Source organism: Betta splendens, chromosome 15 (genome assembly GCF_900634795.4).
Source record: "Betta splendens chromosome 15, fBetSpl5.4, whole genome shotgun sequence".
In the NCBI taxonomy this organism is placed as follows: Eukaryota; Metazoa; Chordata; class Actinopteri; order Anabantiformes; family Osphronemidae; genus Betta; species Betta splendens.
Window position 1 is genome coordinate 17,201,870 of NC_040895.2, and position 24,489 is coordinate 17,226,358.

At 46.9% G+C, this 24,489-nt stretch overlaps 1 protein-coding gene across 2 annotated transcripts in view; it reads right to left on the bottom strand.

Annotated features, from left to right (window-relative positions):
- The window catches only part of cdh11 (cadherin 11, type 2, OB-cadherin (osteoblast)), a 57,839-nt gene that overhangs the window by 29,685 nt on the left and 3,665 nt on the right, over nt 1–24,489 (bottom strand). For both annotated transcript variants that reach the window (XM_041074031.2, XM_055502571.1), the window contains one exon: nt 2,557–2,614. The gene's annotated coding sequence lies outside the window, so the exon portion shown is untranslated. The remainder of the gene's footprint in view (nt 1–2,556; nt 2,615–24,489) is intronic.

Here is a 24,489-nt window from a genome sequence, read left to right on the forward strand (position 1 = left end):
TGTGTGCTCAGCAGCAGGTGTGTTGAGGTCATTTCATTGGCTCTGAGGTTTACTATGGGAAAAGTCTCTCACTGATGCAGCTCAGTTGATCTTTGAAATAATGTAAGAGTCGCTGTGTGGCTGAAGGAGGACAGTCTCTCCAGGTTTTCCAGTGTATTTTATTGATGTGTGCTTTTCTATATCTGCCTCTCAATCAGTCAAACTGCTGGGTAATCAATACGAGTAGAGGGCATTAAAACTCGCTCAGTGTGTGTTTCTGTAAATCCCTGGAAAGAGAATCTCCTCCTGCTTAATTCCTGCTCCTTATCTGTCGTCCCAGACACCCATCAGTGTCACGTTTAAAGATATATGAGCCTGATAGTTACCAGCTTTTAACACAATTTTTCTGGTCCGCTTTACACTTGAGGGAAAAGGCTTATCAGCAGCGCGTTGCACCCACCGCTGGCTTTATGTGTTAATACTGTATATACAGGAAACTGCTGCACTTGGCATTTTCTCCCTGTTGTGTTAACATTCAGGGCTGCGCCCAAGTTGGTAATGCTTTGCAAATGTCAAACATTTTTCTGTAGGTTAAGGACATAATTTCTGTAGCGATACTGACAGAGTGGTTTTAAACAAGGCGTGAACTTTCCCTGCTTTCCTTCAAAGACGTGTGACATGCTCTGTTTCAAAGCTGTCTGACGTCTGCTGGGTTCCCTTCACTTTGTAGATTCCTGCTGCATCTCTGTGCACAGTGACGTGTCTTTGTCTTTGAGTCGTCGCACAATCACCATTGAATTATTACCCTCTGCAGCTGATAAGTTGCATTTACAACCAGACAACAACGTGCTCCAGCCTTGAAATAAGGCACGATTCCAAAGAGAAGCAATCATGACCCGCTTAGCCCACTTTTTAGGGCCCAAGCGTCCTCTTCACAGCAGATCAGATCATTAGTACGGCGGAAAACTGTTTCATTCACTTGGCTTTTTGATGTGTTTCTGTAAAAAACTTTGGCAGAAAAACATTAAAGTTTCAAGGGAACCCTTGCTTCAATATCTCATTTAGGAAGTGTTACGCTGCAGATCCACTTAATCTGCAATGATGCTGCTGCAAGCAATACATTCCTTGTAACTAATGCACGCAAGTACACGAAACAAGAAAAACATCGTATACATGATCTGCATGTGAACAAAGCGGCAGCAGAGCTTCTCCAGTGGAATGAACGTTAACTAATTCTTCGCATTTTGCAGCAGATGTTATGATGTCAAGTGTGTTTTACTTGACTCGTGTAGTTGAGGCGTTTAGAGCTGAAGTTTGAACCTCTGCCGCCAGACGAGATTAATTCTAGCCTTTGGACGCATGCGCTCCCAGCCACACAGGCTGGAAACGTGTAGCTTTCATTCAGCAGCAATAGGTCAAAAGGTGAAGACGCTAATCTGAGGGAGAGGGGAGTGATGAACGCTGAGTGACGGGACGAGGCGCAGGGAGAGCGATGTGACCCCAGATGGGTTCAGATAAGCACTTTTGTTCCTTTTATCCCGTCTTCTCCAAAGCGAAGACGCGGGCGCGCTCCCGTCAGCCCGCCGGCCGCTGCGTCGTCACGGTGACAGAGGAGGTCATGTGGATGAATGAGTTTTATTATTGGCTGTGTACGTCTGGCCTGGAGGTCGCAGGGTTAAACATCTAATCACCACGCAGCATAGCTAAACCGCCACTCGCAGGTTACCAGCCAATCGATACACACCAGCAAAGGAGGAGGTTTAAGGCGCGGATGACGCGTGACGGACTGCGTCTCCAGAGGCCAGCGACGGAGGCCTGATGGGCCCGGGCTAATATCCCCTGATCTGAGTCTGATAGGCGCCCCACAGCCGCGTGCTCATCGCCTTCCACGCACTGAATGAACAGCCTCCCTTCATGAGCAGTGTACTGTTTGACAGTGCGTGAATCAGTGGAATGAACCAATCGACTGCTGACATGAATCGTAACCATTGCTCACTGAGTATTTTACCTATTGGTCTTTTCCCACTTTCTAGTCTGCCGTTGAAGGATTAGACTCTGCTGTTCTGAAATCGGCACGTCAGGCTGCCAGCTGCTGATAAGCACACTCCCGATCGATTAGATCTGCCTTTAATCTATTCAACTTTTCCAGGCGGATGGGGAAAAATGCTTAGTATGGGAGATGCGAGGTGCGCGATACGGTAACTTTGGGAACACGCACCCAGAGGGCAAATGCATTGTAATTCACAATTTTGGGCATAAGATCATATTAAAATATGCATTTTTACAAGTCATCTTGCACAAGCTGCTGTAGGCAAATACAAGCTAAACAATTGTGAATAATTTCCCATTAACTGTGAAGGACAGATATCATTACTGAGGCAGGCAGGGAAATGTCTTTATGCAGAATGAACAAAGGAATTAGTGAAATAAACAAAGTCAACATGTAAATTTAATAAGAAGAGGCTGCGATAAAGCTCCCAGAAAACTTTGTGCTACAGTATCAGCCATCAGTGTCTGTTTGAAGGAGATGGAGCTGAATGAACAGGACACAAGAACACAAGAAAAGGCAGAACTGACCTTTGGCTCCTCAATGGATGCAGGTTGGATGAGGGTTTCTCTGGGCGGTGACACAGATCTGCCGGAGGGAGCAGAGGAGGAGATTTAGATTAATCACACGTAGAGGACAGTGTCCAGATATGCTGTAGATGGAGGAACTATAATGCTGTGGGATTAGCATCACTTCAATGAATCATGCTTTTCATATTGTGTGTGTCCTGTTTTAAGGGAGAGAGTGAAACGACACGTGAAGTTAAGGGCTGTTTGGGAAAGTGCACACTCACAATACTTAAAATAGCCTCTTATGCAAATTTAAACACTAACAACTTTACAACAAACCTCGTAGCCTCAAAATCCACATAAAGCTGTCAGATACTCCTTCTAATCCCCCTTTCTTAAGCTCTGATAATGAATTTCCAAGTTTAAAGACGTTTCCAACCCACTAAACGGCTGCATCAACAAAGACGCCGCTTCTCTTCCCGTGCACGTTTGGGATGTTCACTGCTCACTTTGTTTCCTGTCACTGTCAAACAGCGCCGCTGTCGTCGTGCACGAGTGGAGTGACTAAAACATAAAAGCCACGTTCTTCATCTGCGTTGGCTGATTCGCTGAGCCACCTCAGGACGCTGGAGCGAACATGCACAGAAAAATGAAGAGTACCTTTAGGTGAGGTTGTGTTGTTGCCTAATGAGCTCACAGCTTTACAGGAATCTGTCAGAGCTGAGAGGAGCTCGGCTCTGAAGAGGTCTCCAGCCACATGAAGTAATTATGGCCACATATTTAATGCAAGCCTTTGTCGTACTGTAAAGCAAATCTAGCAGCCTGTGTACGGCTGTGTGTGATGTCAGATGACGACAGACCACACAGTACAGAAGTACAGCGGGGATCACATGAAAGCAAACGATCTGAACCTTTTCTTTCCACAGGAAAGGTCCACAAAGCAGATCAGCAACATTTCCTCCAATCCAGTAATTATGTGGGTGGGATGACATGAGCGAAGTGATAAAGAAAACATTCTGCTTTAAAACACATAGCGGCTAAATATCAAAGGCCAAAAACTGCCTTTATCTTGTGTGCTCATCTCTCTTATTCATATCTCTCTGCAGTGGAAGATCACATACAGCTGCTGCAAAGAGCAAGTGTCTGATAATCCCTTCCAATTTCTTCCCGCAACCTAAAAATGGCAAAAATAGCTTCAGTGCGAAAGAGCTTTTTAGGAACTGGATAAGGTGAAGTGAGAAAGGGGGCTCTGAAGGGAGCTGGGGTCCAAGACGTTCACTTCAAACAGCATTAAGTTTGTACAGTGAAACCCTCTATGAGCTTTGTTTCTGTTCCACAGGTTCAAACAGTCTTTACTAAATTGCTAAAATAAAGCCTGTTTATCTGATGATTTGTACTAATCTGTGCTGTACATCAAACCTGGAGCGAGTATATTACGAGTAATGTAAAGTGCTTCTTAAAGAACAAAGGCGTTACCTGTGTTGTTGCGATCACAGGCGTTTAAAACAGTCCTCTGTATTCTGGACGCGTCTGCTGTGGATGCACAGGCCACGCACTCATTCCAGCCACAAAATGACAGCTTGTTATGTGACGGCAAAATGGATTTCACTTTGTTGTGGTTTTGCGCCAGACTCTGAGACAATACTGTCAATACTATAAAGCCCTGTCTGAATTGGTTCTCATGTCAAATGTGCGATGCATGAATAGGAGCCTATCGATTGTTGGGCCGGCGCTTTCGCGTCTCACTGCCTGCACGCCGCCGTCCACTGACTGATGATATTTTCTATTGACTTATTTTGATAAATTGCATTCCTACCTGAGGAGTGTTCTTTACACTTTATTACTTTACTTTATCTTCACAGTGATCATGGAGACGACCTAAAAATGAAACCTTTTTTTTAGCAGTGAAGTGCGTGCGATAGATTAGGATTTGGGACCAACAGCACAAACGGGGCCGTGAGGCCGTGTGGATCTCTGCTGACGCTTTCTGCTCTCCTGCACTTTTAAAACACCTGCATTTTAGCTGTCATGACACAATGAAAGGCACGACTATGAGCTTCTGGGCCCAAGGTCCCCTCAGGTTACTGGTCCCGTCTTTAGGCTTCGCTGCAGAAGGTCATTTGAGTTATTTACCTATTCGTGTTTTTGGTGCTGGTGCTGCTGCTCCCTCAGACACACGTGTAGATGCACACACAATATTTGTGCATGCGTCTCATGCACACATGCAAATAGACAGCTTGAAATCCCGCCATTAGTGTTGTGCTTGTCATTAGCTAAAAGGCCTAAAGCTGGAGTGAAACCAGAGTAATTATTATGATGACAGTCCTCTAGCTGAGCTCTGTCCAACCACATTACACTCTCTTGGATTAAAATCCGCTGTTTTTAAATCAAGATGCTGGGATTTGTTATGCGATAGCAGCCAATTGGACGATCGGCTTTACTGAAACTGGAGAGGAGTGTAATGTGCTGCATTTAGTCATTTTCAGTTTGAAGACAAACTTGAATCAGAGTTTAAGTTACAGTTTGAACTCTGCTGACCCCAATGATGACACTGGATGCTTTCAAGTCTGTCCTGACATAAAAATAATATTTCAAGCACATGATGGCAGAAACTCCGAGTCGGATTTATAAATGTTGAGTTTGATAGCAAGCGGCTTATGATCATAATATCTCATGCCATATTGGAGTGGGTGTTTATCTGAGAAAAGTGATTATGTGCGAGAGCGTCGGAGCGAAAATGGGCTCATAACTGTGAGCATGTGTTCTTGAACTTGACGCTTTACTTCACAACTGCAGTGAAATGATGCAAGAAAAATATGATCTCGGCTTTGAGGATCAGCACAGTAGGCGCAGCTGGTCACTGTTGAGGCCCACACACACACACACACACACACACTAGCTGGCAGGCACTGGCGCATCCCAGCTGTGTCAGGATTATCGCCGCCGCTATGCGTTTACAGGTGCACAGGCTTTTCCACAAGCACACACACACACACACACACACACACACACACACACACACACACACACACACACACACACACACACACACACGCTGCTCACATGCTCTCATGTGCCTATTAATTTCCACCCATGTTAGCAGTCATGTTGGTCAGCGTTGCCGGGTGGAGGTCCGGGTGGAGGAATAAAAGACCTGTCTACATGTGCGTACAGACTGCCTCATATTTAACATTGTGCCTCTTCACCCTTGGTTTTGTTGCACCGTTCTTTCATGTTTTGTATCTTGAGGCGATCCTCCTCCTCTTCCTCTCACCCCGTTTCTGACTCATTGCTGAGTCTAAAATAAAATGCTACACAGGAGATGCAGGTGCTAGTGGCGGGTGGCTATTTCCAGGGGATTGGCTGGTAACTATAGACCTATTTCTTTATCCTTGAGCTCAGACAACCCACAATAGTGCTACTCCTACAACACTCGCTGTAGACAGTCGAGTAGTTTTCCTCTTCCTCATCTGAAAATATAAGCCTGATGCTCAGAAATAGCTCTGTGTGGTTAGATAAGCCTGAGCGATGGAAGTCAGCGTGATCCATTCCTCATCTCCAGTGGAGAAGAACTTTCTTTCAGCATTGAAACTGTGCTTTTTGTCTCTTTATTTAATTTAGAGGTTTTAATCTGCACATAAACCTAAAGATCCTTGAAGGAAAAAAGCAAGTTTTTCAATAAAGGTTGTTGTATTTCCTTATAATATATAATCCTTAATCCTTAAATACAGGTTTATCCAGTACTGAGCTAAACATGTCTTGTTAAATATATTTATCTTACATAGCTTCATCTTATAAAAAACATTGTTCCTACAGTAATGTGCCACATGTACATAAAGTATATTGTATATTCTTGCATTGATTTTCATTGGCATCTACAAAGTAGCTGGAGAAACGCCTGCTGCACCAGCCAGAACCTGCATGTTCATATGTGAATAGTGAAGCCAGGTCCTCATATCGGCTGATTTTATTGCTCAGGCTTGTAATTACATCTTAAGCCTGTTGCGTCCTGGGGATTTGAAGCTAAACTACTCTATAATAAGCCATTTGGCTGGAGTCTGTGAGCCATTAGTATTACTTTTTGATTGTAGCTCACTGTTTCTTCCACATTGATTTTTGGTCAAATGACTTGTGTCCGTGGGGAAGACAGTGTTACTTGTTTATGAAAAGCAACCCATTTTTAAAAAGCAGTAATGCAGTTTAAAACTCTTCTTCTTTATTGCTGTGGGGTGAGAAGCTTTCATTAGCCTCTCTCTCCCTGTGGTTCTTTTCTGGACAAACAAAACATTTGAGTCATCGTTGCTCACATCCTTGATTCTATCAGTCATTTCTGCCACTCTAGAAATAAATTGAGGACCTTAAAAGCTCAGCTTCCACTACACGTGTTTAAGCATCAGCAAAACCAAACTGTGGGTGCGGCTGCAAATGGACAGAAAGCCTGTCATTACTCTTTGAGTTTGACCATTTAGATCCTTTTACACTGCAACAAAAAGCCGACCTGCTGTTTGTGCAGTGTCTCCGTGCAACCTTGTGTGCGTCTATCCAGAGGCAGCGGTGGAGATTAGCTCTGCAGAAGGGGACAAACGAGAGCTGCTACTGTAAGAGCGGAAACCTCTACTGACGCACAGCCCGGTGGCTCAGGCTGGTTTCAATAAACACACAAAGATGCACACATGGCAAATATCCACGTGGATGCACGTAAGTTATGCAAAAGCACAACACAAAAGAAGCGAGTGCATATACAGACACAATATGCAGCGTGACAGTTGAGTGAGACTGGAAACAGGATGAGGATGAGGAAGAGGGACAAAGAGCGGAGGAAGCGATGGATGATGGATAACAGCAAATAAATCTGCTTTTTAAATATTTAGTTCTGCGTGGATGTGTCGCTTATGCATGTTAGTACACACTGGCTTACGACCTGCTTTACTTGTCAGTGATTTTCATTTCGATGGTTTATTATTTTATGACACGCTCTCTTTCTCCCAGAGTAGTTCATGCACACGCGCCCTCAGAACGCAGTTTGCCACCACTGGATCCTGGTTCTGGCCTGACTCCTCGCAGCTAACAGCGAAACGCTGCCATGAAGAGCGTCCTGAGCATCACTTACGTATAGAGGATCTCATCTATCTTATCTAAGCATTAAAAACCTATTCACACATCCAAATCACGAAGTTTTGTTGCTGTTGGATGTAGAACTGTGCTCGTGTACGTATTTGTTTTGTGTATGATCATTTGAAACTGGAGATCGGAGGCGCTCCCAGCTCTTATTTACCACTTCATCACATGGTTCCGTGTAAAGACAGGCTATCATTGTCCTGCCCACTAATTAATGAGTCCAGTCAGGGGCGGGATGCCTGCACGCTCAGTCAGCCTCCTCGGAGAAAACCACTGGCAGCCCTATGAATCACCACATTCAAATGGCTCTCGTGGTAAAAGAGCAAAAATGATTGAAAACCAAAAGGAGAAATTCATGAGGCTGGATGAGCCATGATAAATGTATTAGCAGCAGATGACATTTCCATCACCGCTTCATCGATCACCTCGGGGACGTTTTAAATGGCCTGGGTGTGTATGTGTGAGCCATATGCAGATTTAAGCAGATTAAACAGCATAAAGACACACATTAAAAAAACAAAGCCGGAATCTCTAAAGGAAAAGGATGAAGCAGATTCATGGCAGTCACACTGCGCTTTGTTTGGAGAATAACAGCAGCCCCTGTAGCTGCGGGGACGAGCAGACTCTGAAACAAGGTGCAAATGGCTCCACAAATCTGGCCCTGACTCCTGCACCTCCGCGGCCCCACTCTCCGTCGCTTTCCTTTGCTCGCTCTCTTGGTATTCAGCACCTGCTCTCCTGCAGCTCAGACTGTCTTATCTAAATCTCCATTCAGACAGAGAAAGAGGCAGAGCTGTGGAGAGAGAGTCAGAGATAGATAATGCAGGTCACTCTCCAATGACAACTCTAAAAGGCATCTGGGGAGAGGAGAGAAAAGGAGTGGAGGGAGAGCAGTGTATGGATTTCCAGCATGACAAACACGCGGGCTTAATAACTGGCTTCATATGAAAGTTACTGTACATCTGGTGGCTTTTAGGCTCACAGCGTCTTAGCTTTTTATTTTAAGATCTGCTGAAAGCCCGTGGCCATGATAAATCAGCCAGAAAACGCCAGCATGTGCCTGAGTAATGGAAAGCTAAGCCCAGCCACAATGAGCAGTATTAACTCTTATCGCTTCACGGGGGAAGCTGTACCTTTTGTGGCCTTTGTCGTCTTGTCGCCACACGGCTCCGCTTGTTGGGTTGTGTATTTTAACACTATATAACGTGTGTTTGACCAGTATGTCGCAGCTTCCTGTCCTCAAACGGAGGCGGGTCCTAAACTTCGGACCCAACTCCGTCCTGAAGGTGCTGTCGTGCTGCTCCACTCTCACAGCGGCGCCAGATGTGTTGATTAAATGACTGGCTCCTATTTTACATAAACGCTTGTTAGCATCCGAACCAGCCAATGCAACGAGGCTAAAAATATCCTCAGCATGTGTCATGTGGAGCGGCTGAGAGATAATAAAAGAAGCTGAGAGGAAAGCGTCCGGACCGGCGTGTCCACCGCGCCGCCATCAAAGCCCAACGCCACCGCTCGCTGCGCTGGAAACAAATCTACCTCGTTCGTGTGCGAGTGTGTTGAATTGATCTACACAACGAACACAACACAGAGTGTTTTTGAACCCACTTGTTATATATTTAGCCATTTCTCAGCCTGTACTCGCTCTGCCCACCTCTACGTCTCTCTAAGCCCCTCTTAGCAGTTCCTCTCTCTCTCACCGTGCCGTCAGAAGGTTGTAATGTAAAGTCGCTCTCCATTCATCTCTGCCCCCCCCCCCCATGTGCTATTAGATCTAGTTGGTAAAGCTATAGTCAGCCTTGCAGGCTGAATGAATGTTAAAAGCTTATCGAGTTACTTTGTGCTAGCTGCAATAGCTTTGTCCTTATATTGGTAATACGATGTGCAGTGTGTGTGTGTGTGTGTGTGTGTGTGTGTGTGTGTGTGTGTGTGTGTGTGTGTGTGTGTGTGTGTGTGTGTGTGTGTGTGTGTGTGTGTGTGTGAGAGAGCGTGAGCGGGATGTATGAAATGCGATGCAGTCTTTTAATTTAGGAAAGGAGACACAGTCAGCGGTACAGGTTCTGACCTCTGCCAGAGGACACAGACGCTGTGACCTAACATGAAATTGATTTCAAGGCAAAGTAGCAGAACATAAGAGGCTGCGGTCGGCGGGTGCGTTGACGCCGTACGGCGAAGCCGAAGGAAGAGGGCTGTGGTTCGTTGCAGTGTGACACACGGAGCAAGTGCAGAACAGCCACAGATGCTTCAGGTGGTAACACACACCGTCACATCAAATCCAGGTTCTGTGTGTGTGTGTGCGTGTGTGTGTGTGTGTGCGTGCGTGGGCATGTGTGTGTAAGTGTGTGTGCGTGCGCGTTGTGAACATGTGTGCGTGTGTGAGAACATGTGTGCGTATGTGTGTGCATGTGTGCGTATGTGTGTGCATGTGTGCGTATGTGTGTGCACGTGTGTGTATGTGTGTGCACGTGTGTCTGCATGTCCCTGCCTGATCCAGCTCAGCTTCTGTTTAATGTGACTGACGTCTTCCACCACATGGTGTTGGAGTCGGTTGCTTCTCTGCAGCAGTGACTGGGGCAGAGCTGAGCAGTTGCAACACTAACTGGATCAATGGAGAAGCTGCAGTTAGAAAACAGGGGTTGTGGTGATCAATTACTCTTAACTGCACCTGCAACAGTGCAGCAGCAGCAGGTGGAGCTGCTTCTTATTCTGACCCATTTCTAGTTGTAATATTCCACCTCTGTCACGTCTTAATTCGTCTGCAGGCGGCTTCGGGTCCCTCTGTTCTGACCGGCCCAGTCTTGCTGCCTCTACACTTCCAGTGGCACCAGCCCCTCCTTCAGGCGCCGACCCGGCAGATGTGGGGCCAGACCCGTGTTTTAATCAGAGCCTCTCATCACAGCAGCTGATCCACGGGCTGTTTGTGTGCTACGCATGCACAGGGGTGGTTCTGGTTCTTATCGCAGTTTGGTAATTTGTTCACATCACAGCTTGTATTGGTTGAGTCGTAAACTTTTGAGCTGAAAGGAAAAATTTCATTTTGATGCCATTTAAACGTTAGGATGCACACAGGACTTCACCTCCTAAAATATCAGTAGCGCCCATAAATCCGCCGTCCCGGCACCATTTCCCTTCTCGCGCTTCCTCCTCTCCTCGCCTCCTAATTCTCTCACTTCACCTGCCTCCGACTCGTATTTAATGAGCAGAGTATTTAATGTCAACAGCAATCACAGCCCTAAAAATGGTTTATGTCACATTCTTTGTCGAGCAGTATTCACCCATCACACTATCGCACACACGCTCGCCCTTGAGCGTCGGCCGTGGAGCTCAAATGTCACTTCAGAAAACGAATGCAGCATGTGTTTTTATTAAACTGGGAATTTTTGTCCATTTTAGAGTTAGTTAATTTTATTGGATTGAAATATTGTTGACTACTAAAGGTCTGCAACAGGTACTTTAGCACACTGGTGGTTCAGTAGGATGAAGACTGAAACAATATAAAGAGCTGAGGAGTGAAGTAAAGAGGATTTTCATTCATGTGTCATTATTCAGATGCGTCATTTAAATGGATAAATAGATGGAAAGAACAAGAGGGGAGTCGCTTTGCTTTCAGAGACTTGGCTGATGATAAATAACCCCATCATTTCAACTAGAGCGCCTAGTGCCACGCACACACACGCACACACACACACACACACACACACACACACACGCACACGCACACGCACACGCACACGCACACGCACACACACACACACACGCACACGCACGCACACACACACACACACACACACACCGCTTCAAAGTGCCTCAGGGGATCTGGAGAGCGAGCAGAGATACTGGGGGTGTCGAGGACTGCAGATAAGCAGAAAGAGGCTGCACTAAGGAAAAGAGAAGCAGGACAAAGCACGCCAGGGCAGTAAACACCTGTTTCCCCACTGCCAGATTTTCAGGCAAACCATCCTATTTTTACCGCCACCACACCGAATGTGTAGGCTCTTTGTGCTTTTGCTGAGCAGCGGTGGCGTCATCCGGCTGCTGTCTTAAAGCCGCCTGCTTCCAGGAGACGCTGCTGATGCTATTAGTGAGTTAGCGGTGGCTCCTTGAATCCCCCATGGCTTGTATATATCTACGGCCTTCTGAAATGAAGCCCCTCCATCAATCGATGGAGGCAGAGGGTTGTAGGGTGGTTAGAGACGTGGCCACAGGTCAAAGCAATCTGATGGAGGCTCTGACCAAGCGGCTTCTGGAGATTTCAGCGTGGCAGAGAAACGAAGACTTGCTAATTCTGATGTGTTAGGACAGGACTGGGGGGTACATGGAGAAAAAGAGATGTCTGTCTCCTGATGTTTGGATTCCATGTATGTAACAAAGACAGTTCAAATGTCAGCAAACGCCATCCGTCAATACTTTCTATTAAACCGCTCTAAGTCAGAATTTAATTATCCAGACAGACGGGACCGTACGACCACGTGGAGGGAGAGGAGCCTTTCCAGTCTTTGCCCAGTGCTGTGGCTGGAGCCACTGGGACCTCTGGTTTTCGTCAGGACGTGTCTTTCGGCTGCACTAAACGCGCCGTCTTTTACCGATTCCACGCGATTTCCTGGGAAAAGCGCCGATCGTTTTTCCAAACATTTTAGTGTTTAGCAGCTGTGGTAATTTAAATCCCTCTAGCTGTTCTTGCTTTTACCGCTCCACCCAGAGCACAGGGCAGTTCTCTTCCAGTTTAATCAGTGCAGCAAGTGGGCAGCTTGGAGGCTTTAAAAATCACAAACAACTGGGGGGTCACGCCCGGTGTTTATGCTGCATCGACACACAGGAAAACACAGTGAGACAGGTGAAGTCAGCGGCAAATCAGCCTCCAATCTCTTTATCCAGCTTATAAAACACAGTTTACAGTTTTCCCCATTCAACCGCTGACATTTATGTTACATCAGACTTGCATCGCCACCAGTGAATCTTTTCCGTTGCAGTGTTTTGGCCTAGAGACGATAAATAACTAGACTTCAACTTTAACCCTTTGCTTTGTTTACTACGAAACTAGCTGAAATGTAAGTATAGAGACATAAAAAAGGACAAGTGGCAGGGGAGAGCGAGAGCGAGCGAGAGAGAGAGAGAGCGAGCGAGAGCGAGAGAGGCTTCTCCAAGGACACAGTAATAACAGTGATTCTCGTTTAATGTCCCTCAGATCTCCAGCTCTGTATTTGTGCCACCTGAACAACCACCAACACAGAACTGTAAAATGATCCTGACGTATAAAGCTGCTGCTCACAGAGACAAAGGCAGCGCCGTCAGTACTGGTGGTATCGTGACATGTGCATGTTAATCTCTATTGAGACCTTCACGTCTAATTACTTATTTTAGGCTCCGTTTGCATCCAAGCGGTGCTGCTGCATCGCGTTGAAGTGCTTCAGTGCCGCTCCTCCACCAGTATCCAGCCCACTGTGTTACTGGGGGTGGCAGCCTTGTCCTGTCCTGTTTGTGTTTGGTAAATCGGAGCCAGCGCTTGACCTCCATTCAGTCAGCATTTCTGTATATTAGCATGGAGCAGGAAGTGGCCTTTACTGATGTCACAACACGCCAGTTACAGCATTAAAACGACGCTCTCCCCCGCTGGTTCCTCATCTCTGTTGTTAAGGAGGCGAAAGGGATGCAGACAGGAACAAACTGGGAAGATCAGACATTTACATCACACTCAAGTCACTTGTGAGTTTACTGCCTGTGTGTGTGTTGGCTATTCTGCTGCCGGGGCTGCAGCACACAGCAGTAAAACGGGCTTCTTTGTGTTATGTAAATGAGCGATGCTGGTCGGCTCTGTCCTTCCTGCACACAAAAACTTTACCACACTGTCATTAGCATCCAGCCGACATCGTGTTAAGGCCCGACCCGCCCCCTCCAGGACCACCCAGACTAGTTAGTGCTCAGATCACATGAACCTTTAACTGGTCACCTCTCATCGAGGGGACCAGTTATCACCAGCCCATGACGCTGAGGCAGCTGAAGATGTGCCGGGGAGCAAAATGGAATTAAAATGCATTAGATAAGATCAGGGCTGACATTTGGAGGCTCGCAGGCTTTATCTGCAGCATTTTGAAGTGTGCATCTCTTTGGCTGAAAGCGCATTTTAAACGTTTTAGTAGACACGGATCTTTTTGCCCAGAGGTGCAACAACGTGACCTTTTCCCTCATCATGAAGTGAATGTTCCTAACAGACAAACATACCTGAGTATGTGATAGAGGTTCAGGAAGGCAGCCTTCTAGCTATGCTAGCTATGCTAGCTATGCTAGCTATGCTAGCTACCGTATACTAAAGCGGATGGATGAGGTGCACTGTTTATGAGGACATCATGCTTCACTAAAGACCGGGTAAAGTTATTATTAAGTTATGTTTCCATCAGTTTTCACAAGCACTGACTTTTTCAGTTACTTTTTTTAGTTATTTAGAGTTAAAATAAGGAGACACATAGAGGAACAAAAAAGGAATGAAACATGAGGAAATGGGAAATATGATGAATAGTAGAGAATAAGCTCAGATGGCTTAGTATGTCCTACCAGGAGGAAAGGCCAGAAATAGCTGGTCCCTTTAGCCAAAACCACGCGGCTCGTGCTGACTGAGGAACTCGGGCCCCAGTCATGGAAAAGTCATCAAAGTGAGCTGCGAAGGCCAAAGAACACATGAGCTCAGTAAGAGAAGGGAGAAGGACCCGCCCCCACACGTCCAGCTCTCATTCTCAGCCTGCCTCATTTCTTCTTTCTATTCTTTGCCTTCTGCAGCTCCGTTCCTCATTTTGTCTATATTTTGTTCTTTCCTCTTCAGTGTGTGTTCCTCTTTCAGAGGCAGTGCTGACTAAACCATCACACACTGCTGGAAACAACCTTCGAACACAGCTCAAGTCATTCATTGTAATCTTCACTGGAGCTTGTAGGCTAAAAACCTGCCTCATCAAGTGCTAATAAAGCGTTTCAGGACCTGCACTTGCCCTAATATGCTCTTATCTAGGAGCAAAAAAGCTTTTCTGCTTCACTGCTTTGCTCTAATTTCTCCGCTGCTCCTTTAAGGCTGGCACATCCACTGCATTCTGCTGATTTCTGTAATCTAGGATTTTTACCACTTTCTGCTCTTGTCATTAGTGCAGCAGCAAATATATAAGTGTAAATACTTTGGGCAACAGATCGTTTTGCCAGTGAGGTAGAAAAGCAGGTGAAGAGGCTTTACTGTGTGTGTGTGTGTGTGTGTGTGTGTGTGTGTGTGTGTGTGTGTGTGTGTGTGTGTGTGTGTGTGTGTGTGTGTGTGTGTGTGTGTGTGTGTGTGACACACACCGTGTTTAGGCCACGACAGTGACCTGAATAATGCAGCTCTGTTTGTCCGGCTGCATCAGTTCGTGTCCGACTCCGTATCTTTCTGCTTTCTGTCATCTGTCTGTTCGTGTCTGTGCCTTTAGGCCTCCACGTTGTATTGTTCCTGATAGATAAAGCGATTGGGATGCATTAGAAAGACACACACACACACACACACACACACACACACACACACACACACACACACACACACACACTGGATGAAAGGGTCATTGTGGCAGCATAGCTACAAATCCTGGCAGCACTCAGCACTCGACAGCTAAAACACACACACACACACACACACACACACACACACACACACACACACACACACACACACACACACACACACACGGTCTTGTTGAACAAAACGCTCCTTGTCTTAAAACCTGACCTCGTCTAAACACACACACGTGCACGCCAGCGCGCACGCACACACACACTCTCATAAAGGTGGATTACCCTCATTTACAAATGCATGGCTTTGTGATGGGGCCTTTATTGAAGCTATTGGGAGCACAAGCAGTGAATTATTCAGGGCCTCCTCAAGGGTTAAAACAGGCGGAAAATGTGCTTGTTGAGACCTCGCAGACCAGACGGAATCCACGTTTAAAGAAGACGTGAGAGGGTTCGAGGTTTGACTTTATCCACCGTCAAATATGTGATTCACGTCCAAGCAGCTGATTGTTGTCTGCTCAGCAGAACAAGACGTAGGAAAAAATACACTTAACAGCTCGGAGCTAATAATGAGGAATGCTAGAAAAAAACAAAATGTTTACAATAGTCAAACTGCGTTTGTGAAGAAGACATGAATCAGATCAATGAGACGTTTGTGGACGCGTCCCAGCTGCACAAACGACACGATGAGGAGCACAGATCAGAAACGCTGCTGGTGATTCCATGACTCAGCGGCCTCGATGAGCGAGGTAAATCAATCAAAGCCGCACTCTCCGGCCTCCTTCCCTCCATCCACCCCCCCCATCCACCCGGGCGTGTATAAGTGAGTGTGGCAGCCTGGTTGGTGCCGCAGACCAACAAACCCGCGCTCTGTGCGCTCCTTTCAAACACGTACATAAAAAGGAAATTCAAAAGGCTGGAGAACTTTCTGAGTGTCATGCCAGATGTTCGGATTCACAGCAACATCCTCATTTGCCTCATTCATTTCTTCTGCTTTACAGGAAGCGCTCTCCCTTTCCTCGTCTGTATTACTTCTCCTTTTCACTCTTATTTAATCCCCTTCCATTTGTGTTGTGTGCTCTTTGTGCCACTTGCATCCTCCGCTTTTCTCCCACATCATTAATTTGTTTGGATTCCTCTTTCTCCTCTCTCCTCCTCATTTCCTCCTCTCTTTATCTCTTCCTTCGCTGTCAATGCCGTCCCACAGTCGTCAGTTCTCCAGTCCTTCACTTTTAGCTCAATCAGCTCCAAACATTAAAAGGAACAGTGGCTTTCTGCTGCTGAAGTCACATTCGTTCTCAATTATTTCCTAATAGTCTCTGACATGTGCCAGAGTGTTTTAAGATCTTCACCCTTCCTTCCTCTTCACTCTTCTCCATGTCCGCTCTCTGCACTATTCTGTCATTCATCTCCATTCTCCAGCTCTTCCTTGCTTTAAGTGAATTAACTGACTTCACACTGTTTGGATGCCGACTTTCTCTCTTTCTCTCCAGCTTGAATTAACGGCATGCTCTTTATTAACCATCTGCGTTTCCCATTAGCGCTGCTCTTATGCATGTTTTCTGTTTTTCCTCCCGCCTCCCTAAACTCGCATCACATCCTCATCCTCCTTCCTTTCTGTCACTCTCTCTGAGGCCTATTGATTCTCTTCTGGGGCTTTTCTTTCCTGTCTCAGCTGTCAGAGGGAGATGGGATCTTGTGAAGTCCCCAACCATGATAAAATCTATCTCTCCTGCAGAACTGGCAACATAGCGCATAAGCTCACAAACACATAAATGCAGCACAGTGGGAAGACAGAGAGGGATCATCAGGAAGGAGAAAGAGGGGGATAATTTGCACAGCTATTCATTTTAACCTCTCTCGGGGTTGCCAGATGAGACTCTGGTCTATTATGGAACTCCTTTATTCCTCTAGATCACTTTCTTTCCCTATTTCTGCCCCAAATGTCTCTTTACATCTCTCATACATTCTTTTACTCCATATCTGCATTGTGTACTATTTTCGTCTTTTGGGATTTTATAAGAGATTTTGCGAGAAGTGATAAATTCTCTTGTCATCTTGTGTATGTATATATTTCACTGTAATACATCGCGCAAAGCTAAAAAAATAAACTATGCTGATTTAGCATTTTCTCCTGCACGTGTTTAAACCCTCTTGGATCCAGGCTTATTTGCCTTCTGCTCTTCTTTAGCGTCCTCCCTCCTGTCTCCAACCTTCACACTGCCTTTATTTCCTTTCTCCTCCTCTTTAAGCCTCTGTCCTGCCACACTGCCAGCCTCCATCCGTTCATCTGTCCCATCTTCTACCCCAGCCCTCCCTCTATTCATCTGAGTATTGATCTAGCTGTCCATGATATGTCGCAGTGATTGACAGCTACTAATTGGCTTAAACCCACCCCCGGGGGATTGTGGCTGTTTGGCTGATCTGGATACAGCTGTCCCATTGTCCAACAGCTGACACCATGACCCTTGGGAGTCAGTCAGGAATAGAGGAAGGAAGAGGTAGAGAGGTGGATAGAAAAACATACAGTTTTTCCCCATTGAAACAATTTATGCTTGCATCATTTTGTGGATATTTCAGCAACTATAGCTGCAGGAAGCACAGGATTCTTTGTGTGATGTATTTTTCCAAGTCATAAAATGATGAGAAAAAATGTTGGTTTGGCTCAGAGCAGACAGATGCTGGAGTGATTCAGACAAACCGAGCCCGGTGGAGACCTCTGTACACTTTCAGCAGGTTTTGCCAAGTGGTTTGACAGGCAGACAGAATATTTGACTTGAAGGTCAGCCCGTCTTTCCTCGTGCATCTTCAACCATGTGTCCAGTCAAAGGGTCCTTGAGCGAGACAGCGATTCGCTTAGGATGAGATGAAAACGAGGGGCAAACAGAAGGAGGGAGGGAGTCGGAGCCCAAGAGACCAAAGAGGCAGCGCTAAGCAAACCCAGATTAGCTTTGCTCTGTTGAGGAGGCAAGGGGCAGAACAGGGCCCTAATGGAGGCCACTAAGCCTCTAAAGACCACCCTTCACCCCCACTCCCCCAGACCCATTTATCCAGGAACTGACATGGAGGCCTAACTGCGTGGACACAGGCCCTAAATGAGGGTCATGATCTACTCACCTAAAAGCCATTAGTGGGTTTATAGACTGAAGCTGATCTTATTCAAAATGATAAAGTTCAGTGGCTACAATGAGGAACACCTGATCAGGGTTGAGATTGAATAGGAAGCAGGTACTTGACTCCTTCTCCAAAGTCTTTGTCATTAATAAACTGAATCACCCTTCCAGATTTTAAAACGTTTGTGACATTTGTCATTGGAGGCTTCGTGGCGTCGTCGTTAATCTTGTGTGCAGCCCTGCTGCGTTGGGATGAGTGATTCACGGTGAATTGACTGGAACCGGGGCAGGAATTGAGGTGGAGGTGGGGATTGATCAACGTCGTAGCGGATCATTACACCTACGCTGCATGTGTAATGACCCTAATTACCCTTTGAAATCGGCCTCTGCCTCCCGCAAACCATCTGACAATCACTGGGCTCAGTGATATACAAGGAAGACACAAGGCTCATTGTCCCAAAGCATCTCTCCGTATCTACCTCCATTCTCATGTCCCTCGCACAGAATAAGCCCCCTTCTCCATCCCCACAGGGTTGTTGAAGCCAAGCCCCCCTTCTTTCTGGTTGACACAGAGAGCTCTTTGTCGTCCTGAGCTGCCATCGCATAACTCAAAAACCCAGCGCCGCTGGTTTTCAAACTTCCCTCCAGCCAAACACTCACACAGCCCAACAAAGTGCAGCCTTTATGCCGACGGCGCCGAGGAACGTAAAGGCTCCTGTCAGTCACTTCCAATACGTGTGTGAGATGAAGCCTCTATCGGGTAGATGCTGCACAGATTAGGCCCATCTTCATAAATGATGGCTTTTCCTTCTCAAAGTCACAGACAGATATTTCCTTTGACACGTTTCTTTTAATCACAGGAGTGAATCCTGGTGACACATCGTTCTCATGCCATAAACTGCTGTCAAAAATCACTGCATTGCTGTGTTGAATAAAATATCATGATGCGCTGTGAATTAAACATCAAAGCTGTTTTCTCCTATAAAAAGTTGAAAACAGGTGTCTAGACGAGCTGATAGATTTACCCTTCTGTGCTCGTATCCTTGTCTGCCCCCTTCGCGCTCACTCAAGTACCTGGAGGTCCTTTCACCCACTGCTTCCACTTGACAAATCCCTCAGCTGTTCGTTATCAACCTAAACATGTCGAAATCACATCCTGCAAATGAGGACGTGTTTGGGCTTTGGAGGGTGTGTCGCGTCTGTCTGTCCTTCTGCATCAGAACCCCCCCCCCCCCTTTGTGCACATCCAGCCCAGGTGGCATCTGCACATCTCACCTTTAAGCGGCGTGGACACGAGGACGTAACGCTCACGCTCCGCTGCTGCAGTGACTCCTGCTTCAGCAGCAGCAGCAGCAGCGTGTGAGCGCACACGCGAGTGACATGAGCTCACGCTCGCACCCCGACCTTGTGTGTCGGCCTTGTCGGCCACTAGAACACAAACACTGTTGTGATGTTCCTGCTTTCATAACAACGCAATAAAAATAAACACGTCTCTGACAAATTCGATGTCACTCTTCATAAACACTGAAAACACACATAACATATGAACGTGCCTCAGAGCCAGAGCTGCTTCGCTGCATGTAAAAATAGCCCCAGCTGGATAATCTGCATACGTTTCAAATGAACGGCGGCGACAACCAGCAGCATTTTGTCCTTCATTAAAACTTCTACCACATAAAAAGCATTTTTAAAAGAGCAACCTGATAAAATTAATGGCAAAGACAGCGGCAAACTTAAACTGAGTCAGTGGAAACGGTCTCACACGGACTCATCACAGTCTAAAGTGCAGAACAAAGGTGTTAATGATATTGAAGACATGGATAAAAGCGTGGGTGACTGGACAGCGGAGGATCCGTGTTGTTCTCCTCCGTTCCCTCTATATTTAGCCATGGCCTTCTATAGTGAAATAACAATTAGCCAGTCCTCCAGGACGCTATATCTGTCGCTCACTGCTGTCCTTTCTCTGAAAAGGTCAGTGTAGTCACAGCTGCAACTGAAGCCGAAAGAGACAGTGGAAGGCCGAGATAAAGATGGAGAGAGAATGAGAAGCGGGCACTAATGAGAGGAGGAGACTCGCATACGAGATGGAAGAGCAGCCATAACAACAAAACCTTAGAGGACGGATGACAACCTACAAAGACACGAAGAGTTTCTCTGAGCTGAGGATAAGGATTAAGGCACGCGGCGCCAAGAAATAGACTGCAGTCGAGCCGCTCGCATGGAAAAACGTGAAATTAATACTGTCCAATGAAGAAGCAACAGTCATATTCAATCATATTACGCCATTAAAAGTGTCACGGTCAATGAAGCATGGGTGGAGGGAGACGGCAGCGAGGGGAAGGGAAGGAAAGCATGAGAAATGTGGGGGGGGGGACCGAGCCAGCAGAAGAACGCAAACGCAAAGAGACGAGGGAGCGAGCGGCCGAGGTCGTTACGGTAAAGAGGTCAAGCCTGCAGTGAAGCTCTGTCACGTAGAAAAGAAAACAGGCTCTGTCCCTGTTATCGGCCGCCTCCCGTCCTCACGCGCGAGAGAGAGCGAGCCGTCGCCGCCTGTGGAGCCGCGGCGGCGGCGATTACCTTTCACAGCACACCCTCCATCTGCGGAGCCAGAGCGCCTCATTAGCAAACCTGCTAATTATGTGATGGGAAAATAAAAGCCAACCCAGACCACACGTTCCTGCCTGATGTTTAATTTAGAAAACATCCTATTAAGCCATTTGTAATTATGTCACGTTGTCTATTAAACCCTTTAATATTGTCAGAGCCAGGTTTATTTTTGGAGCCTTTCTCAGGTGAGTCACTGTTCTGCTCATCTAATGCACAGTGGGGATAAATACAGAGAAGGAGAAAGGCGCTGAGGCATATTCAAGAGGAGAGGGGGACAGGGGAGAGGGGAGAGGGGGAGACGAGGAGGCGCCCGCTGAGAAGGAAGGGGAGGCAGGAGAGGATGAGAACCAGCAGATAAGTCCCCGCGTGATCAAAGCGCTGCTTTGACATCAAGAGCAGGCCTTGGCAGCGCTGACTGCTTATTGCTAGAGATGCACATACACGCTCTGAAACATTAGGAGATGAGGCGAAGAGGCCTCGTCCCGTCTGCGTCCGCGCCGCTGATGCACGTCAGAGACACAGCGTTCCCGCGGCTGCGATCGGCCTGTGTCTAATGACAGTCATTTCCTCCAGGGCCGGTATCGCAGCCCGTTAGCCAGCACCTCCTCGCTGCACCGTCAATGCAGCCGCTCCAGTCAGGTCGACACGACCGCCTCGCGCCGCCGCCGCCGCCGTCCTGCTCCCAAATTAGCTTTCACCACCGCGTTTCTCTGACATTTTCCCAAATAATGCAAGCAACAAATCGGGTTTGGGGCTAAATCAGTTCAAATGTTACACCCATAAATCTTGTCCCTCTGTGGAAGCCAGCGCAGGAGACAGAAGGCAACAAAGCAATCTTTTCAGAAAGTAGGAAACACTGTGAGACATATTAGAAAATATTTCTCTCGTGGGAATCCTGAGATGCTTCAGATAACGTGGTAAACAAAGCAGCCGGGAAGAATGGGACGGGGTGGAAATGAAGATGAGGCTGCTTATTTCCACAGATAGACGCCCCCCCCCCTCGCACCGTGACATCGGGCGCCACACATTATATCAATTTGTGGCGAATTCCGCCTCCGGGCTGTGTGTTAGGGATGTTCATTATCCAGCTATTTGTGTCTGCTGCGTCGTCTCTCATCCAATTTAATTTCTCACTTTCTTGTTATTTTAAACTGTGACAAAACAAAGGGGAGACGTGCAGGAGAGCGGCTGGTGACACGCAGAGGTGACTTTTACGCCGTGGATCCACACCTTTTGGTTCCGCCATCTATCAGTGTGTTTATCTGCCCCCCCGTCCTCCATCTAACCCTCATAATCACATAAACCCGTGCAGCCGTTCTCTCCGGGCCGACCAGCGTGGCTCCGTCTGCACCAGCACGTGCGCCGCTCAGTAAATTCTGCTGGGACACGGAACCGGCCCGTTAGGAACCGATCTGTCGGCTGCTTACACACGCACGCGCCTTTAAACCCGGACCGGACTGGACCGGCACCAGGAGGCAGCAGCCGTCTGTCCATAGAGTTCACCTCCACAAATGTGTTCCCTCAGCAAAATGAACTGGCTACAATTAACATAACCGTGTTCATTATGGTAATAAAACACTGTCTGCAAACACACACTCAGCCGCGTGTGCGTGAGCCACATACCCACAGGCTTTAATGGGGAGCGACTGGTGTCGTTTGTCAGGAAATCATCTCCTGTTTTCAGCCCAAACTAAAATACACACAACATGAAACAGCCACTGAGTGAAGGTTAGTGGAGGTTAGAGGTGAAAGGTGGAGGCGAGAGAGTGAGCGAGACAGCTACAGTATGAATGAGGAGCACACACACACACACACACACACACACTGTTAATTATTACCCAGAATAATGGAAAGCAAACGACTCATTAAATCTCTCCTTGACCCGCGTGCGGCGACTCGCCTCTTGTTCCTTATTCTTTTCTTTCTCGCCGACTCCGCTGCACCTCACACAGAATCTGTTAAACCAGAAGCCGTTTCACTTGTGAATGATTAATTAGCTTGGAATCACAATCCTCGCTGATCCTAATCGGGAGCAGTTTTGTTCCAAATCAAAGACCTCCTAACCTTCAAGAGATGATCTTTTTTCAACCTTCATTCCACACTTCTGGCTCTTTTCCATTGTCTCCTTGCTGAATATTGTCTAGCAAAGCACAAATGCAGTTAATATTGGCCTTGCTTTTCCTTCCCTCATGTGACCGGTGCCATGAGACCACAAACCTCCTAACTACTGTCACAGAAAACAAATTACAGTGGAGTTCACAGACCCGGGTTTGTGACACGCATGTATCATCATCCACGCTATATATATACACTTAACACCTGCACCGTGACATTGACAGTACACTTGCTTTTTGTGGCGAGAGCCCTGAGGTGCTCAGATCGATCCCCCTCTCTATGTGGACGAATCAATTCTCATTCTGATCAGATCAATAACTCTGATCGTCAATATTGGAATCCATGAACCTGCTCGCTGATCCTTAATTACCATTGATCCGGCGTGGCCACAGTTACACCTGGGCCTCGGCGTCACGTGTGTGAGGAAAGGTCACGCTAGCGGGAGAGCAGCGTTCAGCTACGCGTGGAACAAAGATGACGGAGAGTCCCATTTATTGTTTGAAGAAGAATTCCTGCAGTAGCGTCTGGCGTTCTGTTCCCAGGATGAGGCGATAAAAAGCAAGTCAGTTTAAAAGTCAGCCTTTAATTGATGCTGGAGTGTTTCTGTGCCGCAGCATGTTTTTCTTTAATTGCTCTAAGTGGTGTCCTTGTTATTTTCTGGTATTATTTGTGGCGCTGCTTCCTTTCCCTCTTCCATGTCTTTATGTGAATCCTCTCACTTGTGCCTGCGCTGCTTTAATGACTTCAATGTGACTTTGCTCTTCAAACAATAAGAGCACGGGACGTATCCATGAATCACTGCTACTGGTTTGTTTCTGCGCCTGAAAATGAAAAACATTTTCCAGCTTACTGGCTCCGTCTTCATATTTAAATAATTCATTTCCGTTGCCCTTTTTGGGGTTGCAGGGATTGGATTCGGTCCCGGGACGCATGAGAATGAAGCAGGAAACGCCCTCGGACGCGTAATCAGGCAGACGCTGCAGGATCTGCGACGGCGTCGCGTTGGACGCAGGTCGACAGATGGAGCTGAACGGCCGAGCGGTCACTGTCTTTAACTCAACTTGTACTGGAATGTTGGAAACAGGGGGACTAATTGAAAGCACATGAGCGCGAGGAAAAGAAAACACACCAACTGCACGGTTAAAGGCCAGAGAAACTAAATCCAGACATTAAACTGCCAGAGAACTGTGTCAACAACAGCGAAGCACCTGCGCCGCCGAGTCCGGCACAAATACAGAGGAAAGCGCCCCCCGACCCCCACCCCCATTTACTAGCCACCGCACCCCTCGTTAAACGCAGACAGATCAGCCACTGTCTTTTATTTTCCTCTGGAGGACAAGAAAATGGATTAGAGGTCAAAAAACACTAATTAGTGACTCAGTCATTTAATCTGGTTGAGACCGGAGATTAGACATATAATCCCATCGCACTGTGACAGGAAATGATATGTGGGGAACATCTACCTGGCGCCGTGTGGAGGGAGGGG